The sequence below is a fragment of the Caretta caretta genome, chromosome 27, assembly GCF_965140235.1.
Source record: "Caretta caretta isolate rCarCar2 chromosome 27, rCarCar1.hap1, whole genome shotgun sequence".
NCBI lineage: Eukaryota > Metazoa > Chordata > Testudines > Cheloniidae > Caretta > Caretta caretta.
Window position 1 is genome coordinate 16673638 of NC_134232.1, and position 11363 is coordinate 16685000.

The 11363-nt window shown below is 45.6% G+C and overlaps 1 protein-coding gene across 3 annotated transcripts in view; it reads right to left on the reverse strand.

Annotated features, from left to right (window-relative positions):
* MPP3 (MAGUK p55 scaffold protein 3) overlaps positions 1-11032 on the reverse strand; it is a 114066-nt gene extending 103034 nt beyond the window's left edge. The window contains exon 1 of one of the 3 annotated variants that reach the window (XM_075123719.1): positions 11012-11032. The gene's annotated coding sequence lies outside the window, so the exon portion shown is untranslated. Of the gene's footprint in view, positions 1-10485; positions 10505-10603; positions 10806-11011 lie in introns of those variants that run through there. The other 2 variants (XM_048830430.2, XM_075123718.1) reach the window with 2 other exon arrangements.
* Positions 11033-11363: the final 331 nt, after the last annotated feature.

The window sequence follows — 11363 nt, forward strand, 5'->3', positions numbered from 1 at the left end:
TGACAGCCCACATTTATTGACTTCTAGGCATACAGTAAAGCCAGTCTTTCCAAACAGGTGTTGGAGAGGACTGTGGTGTTTGGGACGCTTGGGGTAGGCAACAGAGTGGTTTTTAGATTATTTTTTGCAGCCTGGCTGCTTTGATTTTGGAGGTGACAGAAGAGGGGTGGGGGAGGAATGTATTTGCTGTTTTCCTTTTGTGTTTAAAGACATGGATTGCAATTTTTAATGGGGCTGGGGCTGAGAACTTGTGAAAACATTGTATAGTTTACAATATTGATATCCAACCCCTTCAGCCTCCGGGTCAAACATCTCAAAAGTCAAGAAGGGCCACACTCTACACATTGAGGTAGATGCTCTGCCTCCTTTGGCAACTGAACAGAGAACCTAATTACCCTGCTGGGGACTACCTGGGAATCTCCAGCAGGTGTAAAGCTGGCATATCTGATTCTGCACCACTTCTCCTAAAGCCTTTAGCACAGGGGGCATGTTAGGTTGGCAAAAGGCATCTTGGAGACTGGGAGGGGAAAGTGGTTGGCATTTGCTGCATTCTGGCTATTCCCCAACTAATTTATGGTCCTTTGGGGATAACAGCCAGCTGGTGTATGTTAGAACTGTCTCCAGGCTGCTCAAATCTGGATGGAACAATGGAATCAAGGAGCCATAACTGGTTCCCTTCCCCTCTTCTGGGATGCCCTAAGTGGCTGTGAGGAACCATCCTTTGCTGGTTAGGATCAGGCAGAGACAGTTGATCACCTATTCCCCTATCTTTAGGGCTCTCACAACCCAGCAATGGAGTAGCTTGAGGTTTTCACCTCCCTCCCTGTGATGTAGCACATAAGCAGTACATAGCTCCTATGTTTTCTGCAGCTCCATGTGGTGATTTATAAATATTCTGTAATAAGCTAATTTTCATATTTGCAACTAATCTTCATGTAACTATAAACTCTCATATTTTTTGTGTGAATTTACTGCTAGTGTAAGTTGTCATCTTGATAGCTCTCTTTAATCTACAGGGTGACAGCAGGGTGAATTTCCTAGACAGACTTCCCTGCCAGCATGTCTCAACCCTCATTTTGAAAGAAACTTCCGAGAGGGTTATCAAGAATCCACAGGATTTGGATGCTATGCCCCAGCTTTGGAACAATCTCTTGGAGGAACCCCTCCAATGTGCCAGACTCCTAAGGGGTCCCAGTCTTTCTTCAGGATAGGCCATGTGGCCTCTCTGTCTAAAAACTGAAACTCTGGGCTTCAGCACTCCTGCTTCACACTGTGAGCTCTGTTCAATGAGTCCAGCTGAGAGAGACTCCTGGCAGAGACTTGTACACTTTTCAGGGATTAATGCACTGCATCGAATAGTTAGTGACACTTAAAGTGGTGTTTTCAAAACAGTTGGGTTTTAGTCAACTGGACCATAGCATAGGAGATCTTTAGGTTAGCCAAGAGAGGCAGCAGTTAAGCCAGTGCCATGATGAGCCAGTCAAACTGCAATGGAGGCCATCTCTGGTGTTCTCTCTCTCTCTCACTTCCTTACATACTCAGTTCCCAGGTGAGAACTCCAAGCTTCTTCCTGCACCAATAAATGCCCCACTTTCCATTCCTTTGTTCTTGAGCTGGAGGGTCTCTGCTCAGCTTCCCTGATGAGAGTGTTGACCAATGAGTCATTGGAGCTTGCATTATCTTGCTGGACTTGTAACTGATCTGGGTCAGTATGCTGAGATATATAAACTCCACAGGTTTCAGAGTAACAGCCGTGTTAGTCTGTATTCGCGAAAAGAAAAAGAGTACTTGTGGCATCGGATGCATCCGATGAAGTGAGCTGTAGCTCACGAAAGCTTATGCTCAAATAAATAAATTGGTTAGTCTCTAAGGTGCCACAAGTACTCCTTTTCTTTTTATAAACTCCACACTGGGCCGGCCAAGCATGCTCTGATTGGAGAGGCGGATTAAAAGAATCTCAGAAGCCCAGGTATAGGGGGAGGGAATTCACCTGGGAAGGGAGACCCAGAGAGTGGGGGTACTACAGTGGGGCAGCATCCCAAGGTAAGGGGCACCAGGGTCCAGGAGGGATACGGGACATGAGGCAGGAGAGATGCTGGCCAGCAGGGGGCTTTCTGAGGCTGGAATCGAGCTAATTCCTGGACAACCAGCAGGAGGCGCCATGGCGGTGAGTGCTCGAGCTGCTACTCATCCCAAAGGTGGCTCACCAGAATTAAGTTAGAACAATGAAGCACCTTACATATCTTAGGATAACTATCTTATTGGCTTGTTTAGTTTATATTAGGGCTGTCAATTAATCACAGTTAACTCATGCGATTAACTAAAAAAAATTAATCGTGATTAATTGTACTTATAATACTAGAATACCAATTGAAATTTATTAAATATTTTGGATGTTTTTCTACATTTTCAATATTGATTTCAATTACAACACAATACAAAGTGCACAGTGCTCACTTTATATTATTTTTGATTACGAATATATGCACTGTAAAATTGATAAAAGAAATAGTATGTTTCAATTCACCTCATACAAGTATTGTAGTGCAATCTCTTTATCGTGAAAATGTAACTTACAAATGCAGATTTTTTGGTTACATAACTGCCGTCAAAAACAAAACAGTGTAAAACTTTAGAGCCTACAAGTCCACTCAGTCCTACTTCTTATTCTGCTAATCGGTAAGACAAATGAGTCTGTTTACACTGAAGGGAGATACTGCTGCCTGCTTCTTATTTACAATGTCACCTGAACGTGAGAACAGGTGTTCGCGTGGCACTTTTGTAGCCAGCATTGCAAGGTATTTACATGTCAGATATGCTAACCATTCGTATACCCCTTCATGCTTCAGCCACCATTCCAGAGGACATGCTTCCATGCTCGTGATGCTCTTTTAAAAAAAAAAAATGTCAGTTAAATTTGTGACTGAACTCCTTAGGTGGAGAATCGTATGTCTCCTGCTGTATGTCTCATTAAAAAAGGGATAGAGAATACGATGGAGAATATCTTATTGCCCTTATATAAATCCATGGTATGCCCACATCTTGAATACTGTGTACAGATGTGGTCCCCTCATCTCAAAAAAGATATACTGGCATTGGAAAAGGTTAAGAAAAGGGCAACTAAAATGATTAGGGGTGTTGGAACGGGTACCCTATGAGGACAGATTAAAGAGGCTAGGACTTTTCAGCTTGGAAAAGAGGAGACTAAGGGGAGATAAGATAGAGGTATATAAAATCATGAGTGGTGTGGAGAAAGTGAATAAGGAAGAGTTATTTACTTGTTCCCATAATATAAGAACTAGGGGCCACCAAATGAAATTAATGGGCAGCAGGTTTAAAACAAATAAAAGGAAGTTCTTCACACAGCGCACAGTCAACCTGTGGCACTCCTTGCCTGAGGAGGTTGTAAAGACTAGGACTATAACAGGGTTTAAAAGAGAACTGGATAAATTCATGGAGGCTAAGTCGATTAATGGCTATTAGCCAGGATGGGTAAGGAATGGTTTTCCTAGCCTCTGTTTGTCAGAGGGTGGAGATGGATGGCAGGAGAGAGATCCTGATCCTTACCTGTTAGGTTCACTCCCTCTGGGGCACCTGGCATTGGCCACCATCAGTAGACAGGATACTGGGCTGGATGGACCTTTGGTCTGACCCAGTATGGCCATTCTTATGTTCTTATGCTCTGTTTTACCCACATTCTGCATATATTTCATGTTATAACAGTCTTGGAAGATGACCCAGCCCATGTTTGTTTCAAGAACACTTTCACAGCAGATTTGACAAAACACAAAGAGGATATCGATGTGAGATTTCCAAAAATAGCTATAGTACTCGACCTAAGGCTTAAGAATCTGTAGTGCCATCCAAACTCTGAGAGGGACGAGGCATGGCACACGCTTTTAGAAGTCTTAAAAGAGCAACACTCTGATGCGGAAACTACAGAACCCAAACCACCAAAAAAGAAAACCAGCCTTCTGCTGGTGGCATCTGACTCATGATGAAAATGAACGTGCGTCAGTCTGCACTACTTTGGATCGTTATGAAGCAGAACCCATCATCAGCATGGAAGCATGTCTTCTGGAATGGTGGTTGAAGCATGAAGGGACATGTGAATCTTTAGCGCATCTGGCACGTAAATATCTTGCAGCGCCAGCTACAACGGTGCCATGTGAACGACTATTCTCACTTTCAGGTGACGTAAACAAGAAGCAGGCAGCATTATCTCCTGCAAATTGTAACCAACCTTGTTTGTTTGAGTGATTGGCTGACCAAGAGTAGCACTGAGTGGACTTGTAGGCTCTAAAGTTTTACTTTGAATGCAGCTTTTTGTATGTAACTCTACATTTGTAAGATCAACTTTCATGATAAAGAGATTGCACTACAGTACTTATATAAGGTGAACTGAAATTTTTGTTTTGGTTTTGACAGTGCTAATATTTGTAATAAAAAATAAATATAAAGTGAACACTGTACACTTTGTATGCGGTGTTGTAATTGAAATTAATATATTTGAAAATGTAGTAAACGTCCAAAAATATTTAAAATAAATGGTATTCTATTGTTTAACAGCACGATTAATTGTGATTAATTTTTTTAATCGCTTGACAGCCCTAGTTTATATTGATTGCCATTATGTGCACTTCACTCAGAGTACAATCACCTACTTCTTACAACAGTAATGCAACTTCATTCTCTGAAAAACTACATTAAGATTTCAGCTTATAAAACCTTTAGTTGCTACTTCATTGCAAATATACACTATTCACTGACAAAAATTTCTTAACACAGAATGAAGGTTGCTTGATGGTATCTGATGCCCTTGCAGAATGCCAAGTTCAGCAAAACTCAAACCTCTAAATACCAGAAACTACAGCATTAAGATACACAACAATGCAATCTTAACTTTGCCCTCTTTGAGTGATGACCTAATGTGCCCAAAGCACACAAGCTTGCACTCTGCCTTTACAGATAGCGGATGTCACTCAGCGAATAGAGCACATGACAGCCCATGTGCCCTGCCACTAACACAACCTACAGAACGCAATGCTGAAATTATGCAAATTTGATCTAGCAAGAATACACATTCACTTCTTTCCTTTTATCAAACATATGCAGGGGAGGAGAGAGGGGGAAGGCAGGCGCCTCAGACCCAGATCTTATATTAAAATTTAGTTCTGAGATGCTCTTCAGACTAATCCCCAGATCACCTCATATCACAAATCAAACCTCTACCAAGCTGTTCCAACTAATGTCTCCACTATTCAGTACCGCTACAGCTAACAGAGTGAATGCAGTTGGAATGCATGCAGATAATTCTCAGTGGCTGTTGCCAGCTCAAGGGAGGAAGAGTTAAGATTGCATTCGTATGAACATTTACGCTGTAGTTCCTGACTTTCAAGGCTTGATTTTTGCTGAACTTGACATTCTGGAAGGGCACAAGCCACTTCTGGGCAACCTTAACACTGTATTAATGAAGTTTTTTGCCAGTAAATCAAAGTTGACACTTCATTAGCATCTATGCAATTCAGTATTAACATAAACTGCAATGGTAACTGGACTTTGCAAACACTCTTCCACCAACTGGCTGTATTTTAAAGAATCCTTCTTGAGGTTACAGGGACAAACCATCCCGATGTGTAGAAAGAATAGTAAATATGGCAGGCGACCAGCTTGGCTTAACAGTGAAATCCTTGCTGATCTTAAATACAAAAAAGAAGCTTACAAGAAGTGGAAGATTGGACAAATGACCAGGGATGAGTATAAAAATATTGCTCGGGTAGGCAGGAGTGAAATCAGGAAGGCCAAATCACACCTGGAGTGGCAGCTAGCAAGAGATGTTAAGAGTAACAAGAAGGATTTCTTCAGGTATGTTAGCAACAAGAAGAAAGTCAAGGAAAGTGTGGGCCCCTTACTGAATGAGGGAGGCAACCTAGTGACAGAGGATGTGGAAAAAGCTAATGTACTCAATGCTTTTTTTGCCTCTGTCTTCACGAACAAGGTCAGCTCCCAGACTACTGTACTGGGCAGCACAGCATGGGGAGGAGGTGACCAGCCCTCTGTGGAGAAAGAAGTGGTTCGGGACTATTTAGAAAAGCTGGACGTGCACAAGTCCATGGGGCCGGATGCGTTGCATCCAAGAGTGCTAAAGGAGTTGGCGGATGTGATTGCAGAGCCATTGGCCATTATCTTTGAAAACTCATGGCCATCGGGGGGAAGTCCCGGACGACTGGAAAAAGGCTAATGTAGTGCCCATCTTTAAAAAAGGGAAGGAGGAGGATCCTGGGAACTACAGGCCAGTCAGCCTCACCTCAGTCCCTGGAAAAATCATGGAGCAGATCCTCAAGGAATCAATTCTGAAGCACTTAGAGGAGAGGAAAGTGATCAGGAACAGTCAGCATGGATTCACCAAGGGCAAGTCATGCCTGACTAATCTAATTGCCTTCTATGATGAGATAACTGGTTCTGTGGATGAAGAGAAAGCAGTGGACATGTTGTTCCTTGACTTTAGCAAAGCTTTTGACATTGTCTCCACCAGTATTCTTGCCAGCAAGTTAAAGAAGTATGGGCTGGACGAATGGACTATAAGGTGGATAGAAAGCTGGCTAGATTGTCAGGCTCAACAGGTAGTGATGAATGGCTCCATGTCTAGTTGGCAGCCGGTATCAAGTGGAGTGCCCCAAGGGTCGGTCCTGGGGCCGGTTTTGTTCAATATCTTCATAAATGATCTGAAGGATGGTGTGGATTGCACCCTCAGCAAGTTTGCAGATGACACTAAACTGGGAGGAGTGGTAGATACGCTGGAGGGTAAGGATAGGATACAGAGGGACCCAGACAAATTGGAGGATTGGGCCAAAAGAAATCTGATGAGGTTCAACAAGGACAAGTGCAGAGTCCTGCACTTAGGACGGAAGAATCCACTGCACCGCTACAGACTAGGGACCGAATGGCTAGGCAGCAGTTCTGCAGAAAAGGACCTAGCGGTTACAGTGGATGAGAGCTAGATATGAGTCAACCGTGTTCCCTTGTAGCCAAGGAGGCCAATGGCATTTTGGGATGTATAAGTAGGGGCACTGCCAGCAGATCGAGGGACATGATCGTTCCCCTCTATTCGACACTGTTGAGGCCTGATCTGGAGTACTGTGTCCAGTTTTGGGCCCCACACTACAAGAAGGATGTGGAAAAATTGGAAAGAGTCCAGCGGAGGGCAACAAAAATGATAAGGGGACTGGAACACATGAGTTATGAGGAGAGGCTGAGGGAACTGGGGATGTTTAGTTTACAGAAGAGAAGAATGAGGGGGAATTTGATAGCTGCTTTCAACTACCTGAAAGGGGGTTCCAAAGAGGATGGCTCTGGACTGTTCTCAGTAGTAGCTGATGACAGAACAAGGAGTAATGGTCTCAAGTTGCAGTGGGGGAGATTTAGGTTGGATATTAGGAAAAACTTTTTCACTAGGAGGGTGGTGAAGCACTGGAATGCGTTACCTAGGGAGGTGGTGGAATCTCCTTCCTTAGAAGTTTTTAAGGTCAGGCTTGACAAAGCCCTGGCTGGGATGATTTAATTGGGGATTGGTCCTGCTTTGAGCAGGGGGTTGGACTAGATGACCTCCTGAGGTCCCTTCCAACCCTGATATTCTATGATTCTATGAACTGTAAAACAGGAAGACGAGAGTCTTCAGAAATAGTGCAGCACAACAGTTAACCCACATCATGAGGAGGTGCTCTATTCCCTACCTCCTTTCTCAACAGAGTGACCTATAACATAACCTCCAGGCTTGCTGAATACAACACAGTGGACCTAGGGTTGTAAAAATTAACTATGAAAAAGAGCTCCAGTTGGGTAAGAATGCAGTAGCCTACCAGCTTAACATTATAGGCATATGATCATCTGTTTCTCACTCATTTCACTGAGTCCCAATGGACTACAGAATGAAAACGTTCATCTTCAAAACCTGCCACCAAACTGTCCCACGCTGCCTGAGCGGACAATCTTACTGTCCATAACCACCACCTCCCAGAATGACTAAAATGCACGTGGGGTGGGGGTGGGGGTGTGGCGTGTGCATGCACACTACACATGTGTGCACTGTGACAGGGTATAAAACTCCACACTAAGACTGAAGAGGTTAGAGAGCAACTCTGGACCCAAACAACCATGCCCAGCTGCACCTGCAAAACATGCTCCAGATGGAGGTGGAACTAAGAAAGGAAGCCAGACACAGCTCAGAAACAGAATGAGGCTAGTGAGTCAGGGAGCAGTAATATTGCAGGAGCCTCCCAAGGCCCAGCCAGACTGAAGGCGCAATAAGTACTTTTTGTTCATTTCCCTTTTTACTACACACATCAAAACTTGGACAATCGGGGGGAGGAAGTAGTTCAGGGAGGGCAGCCTTCAGACATTCTTGGGTGCCATACCTTTGGTAACTATCAGAGGCCCGTGGGCCAGAGCCCAGTGGAATCAGTGGGCCTGGGCTCCCTTCCCAATACCCCTCTGCACTGAGCGGGGACTGACCTCTAACCACCATGAGATGCTTTCAACAAGAGCCATCCATCACATGTATATCTTACTGAAAGAGTGATCTGGCTGCAATGGCAGGTCTCCAGGCAGTGACCAGGCTGCTGAGAGGCAGGTACCCAAGGGGGATGAGTACTGCAGGGGGCACCTTGGGGAGCATCTCATGGCAGCCAGGTTCCATGGGCAGGGGCCAGCTCCAGGGGATGTCACCAGCCAGCACCAGAATCCTTCAGGGCAGAGGCTCGGAGCTGGGTTGCCCACCCTGCTTGGGGAGCGTCTGGCTATACAGAGGCAGCTGGCTCGAGGAGTAGGGCAGGGAGGTCTGCCAGGCAGCCAACCAGCACCCAGGCTCCCACAACACGGACAGCCAAGGGGCCAGGTGGCTTCCACCAGCTTCCAATCTGCCAGCTTCTAGGGAGGCACGCCACTCAATCTGAAAACCTCTGTGCGAAATGGGAGGCAGAAATCTGTGGGCACTTGCTTAATCACTTTCTACACACTATCCCTGATTTTATAGACCTCTCATCTCCCCCCCTTGTTGTGTCTCTTCTAACTAGATCAGTCCCAGTCTTTTTAATCTCTTCCCCAAAAGAAGTTGTTCCATACCCCTAATTATTACTGTTTCTGCCCTTCTCTGCACCTGACAAGCCAGCAGTGTTAGGAACCATTGTGAAAGGGATAGATAAGACAGAATATACTGTGATGTTATACCCCATATTCTTTATGAAAATAAAGTTATGATATGAATATGGTACAACTAAGATATACTTTATGCAAGATGGCTCATGTAAGGTACCAGTGGAAAGGTTATGATTTTCTGAATGTGTTTATCCAATGTGTATACATGTATCATTTTTGTACCTGAAGCTAGAAATATTGACCATGTCTCTGTATTTCAAATGTGCTACGTTGGATGAGACCAAACTGTTAGTGGCTTATTGAAGAAATGCACACAATCATAAAGATTACCCCAGGAACTGTGCGCAATAGAAACCTCTCAGAGATAGCTCTACAGAATGAGAACTGTTCAACCCAGGTCAGATAGCTCCATACAGTGGGAACTGTTTGAACCAGGTCACAGCAAAACACCTGAGGAACAAAAACTGAACTGTGAGAAGTGATGGTCCCAGGCTAAGAGCTTTAGACTATATATGAAAACCTGGGAAAGCCAAGCCAACGTGTGCCTTAAAAATCTGCCTGCCTGTTCATCACTCAGGGTGAGAATTTGCTAATTTGTATCCTACCTATCTAGTGTGTCAAACTGAGTTTGAGTGCTTTGTTTCATGTGTTTAGTAATCTGCTTGCTATCTTCTATGCTCACTTAAAATTCACTTTTTGTAGTTAATAAACTTATTTCTTGTTTATAATATAACCCAGTTTGTGCAATTCATAATGGGGGGGGGGGGAGAAGAATTAGTGCACAACTCTTTTGACATTGAGGAAGAGCGTGGATTTTTATGAGCTTGTGCCATGCAAATTTTTCTATACAGCGCAAGATAGTATTATTTGGGGTTTATCTCCCCAAAGGGGTGTGCACGTGACTACTGGGGCAGTCCTCTCACACAGAGCTGACTTCAGTCTGTGTCTGCAGTGGAGTGTGGCCCTACCTGTCTGGGGTGTGTTGCAAGAGACCAGAGAGCCTAATTCAGCAAAGCAGGGAGAGGGAACCACGTGAAATCCCAATACATGAGGTGGCAACTCAGAAGCAGGGGGCCAAGCCCGCACATATATCACAATGGCTCTCGGTAAATCTCTGGTACACCCACACCTTGATTACTGCATGCAATTCTGGGCACCCCATCTCAGTGGCAGGAGGGGGAGGTCTGGTCTGTGCCAAGGGGGTGTCCAACCCAGGGGCATAATGCCCAGCTCAGTGGGTGGGAGAGGCCTCTGGCACATACAGCTGATGTCACAGCGGGTGCCCCCCGACGTGCACAAACTGGGTTGACGCCGCGCTACGCTACGGAGTACCTGGCTGGGTGTCCGGGCGGCAGCGGACGGAAGCGGTGCATTGTGGGAAAGGTAGTTTTTTTCCCCCCCCGCTGACTCCACCTCCCGTCAGCCGTTGCGAGGCCTGACCGGAACTTACCATGTCCAGGGCGTTGTCGAGGTGAGACTGGAGAAAGTCCGAGCCGAGGGCGGCGCTTGCGCAGTGGCGGGGAGGTGCTGACGTCACGGTAAAGGGGATGCGTGGGAATAGGTTCCCTGCTGTGCATGAGGCACCTCCCAAACGAGACTGCGCTGCACCAGGGGTGTTGTAGCCTCCAGAGTGCTGGGCTGCAGAAGGGACCCACGCCCCCCATTCCCCTAACCCTCCCAGGTCCGCTGCCAACCCCCGCCCCTATTCTCCAGGCCACCAGCCCTCCCCACGGAATCGCCGCTTCTTCCCCAGGAACAGTGACCGGAAACCATTTGCTGCGGTGCTCTCACTAATACTAACCTACCGGGAACAGTGACCAGAAGCCATTCGCCCTGGTGTGCCCTTAAAAGTATTCACCTGCGGATAGGTACCGGCAGTCTTTTACCGCAGTGCTCACTTCAATAGTATCCCACTGGGAAAGTGATCGGAAGTCTTTTGCCCAGGTATGCGTCTAACAGAATCCCGTCGGACGTAGTGACCGGAAGTAATTTATCTGGTTTGTGCTCTGTTCTACAGAGAACTGTGACCGAAAATTCTTTGCCCCGCTACGTGCTCTAAATGTCCCACCAGGAACAGCTCCACAAGTTTTAGCACCGCTACGTGCTCTAATGGCGTGACACCAAGAACAGTTTCTTTTTATTGTTAGGTTTCAGAGTAACAGCCGTGTTCTCTAAGGTGCCACAAGTACTCCTTTTCTTTTTATTATTAG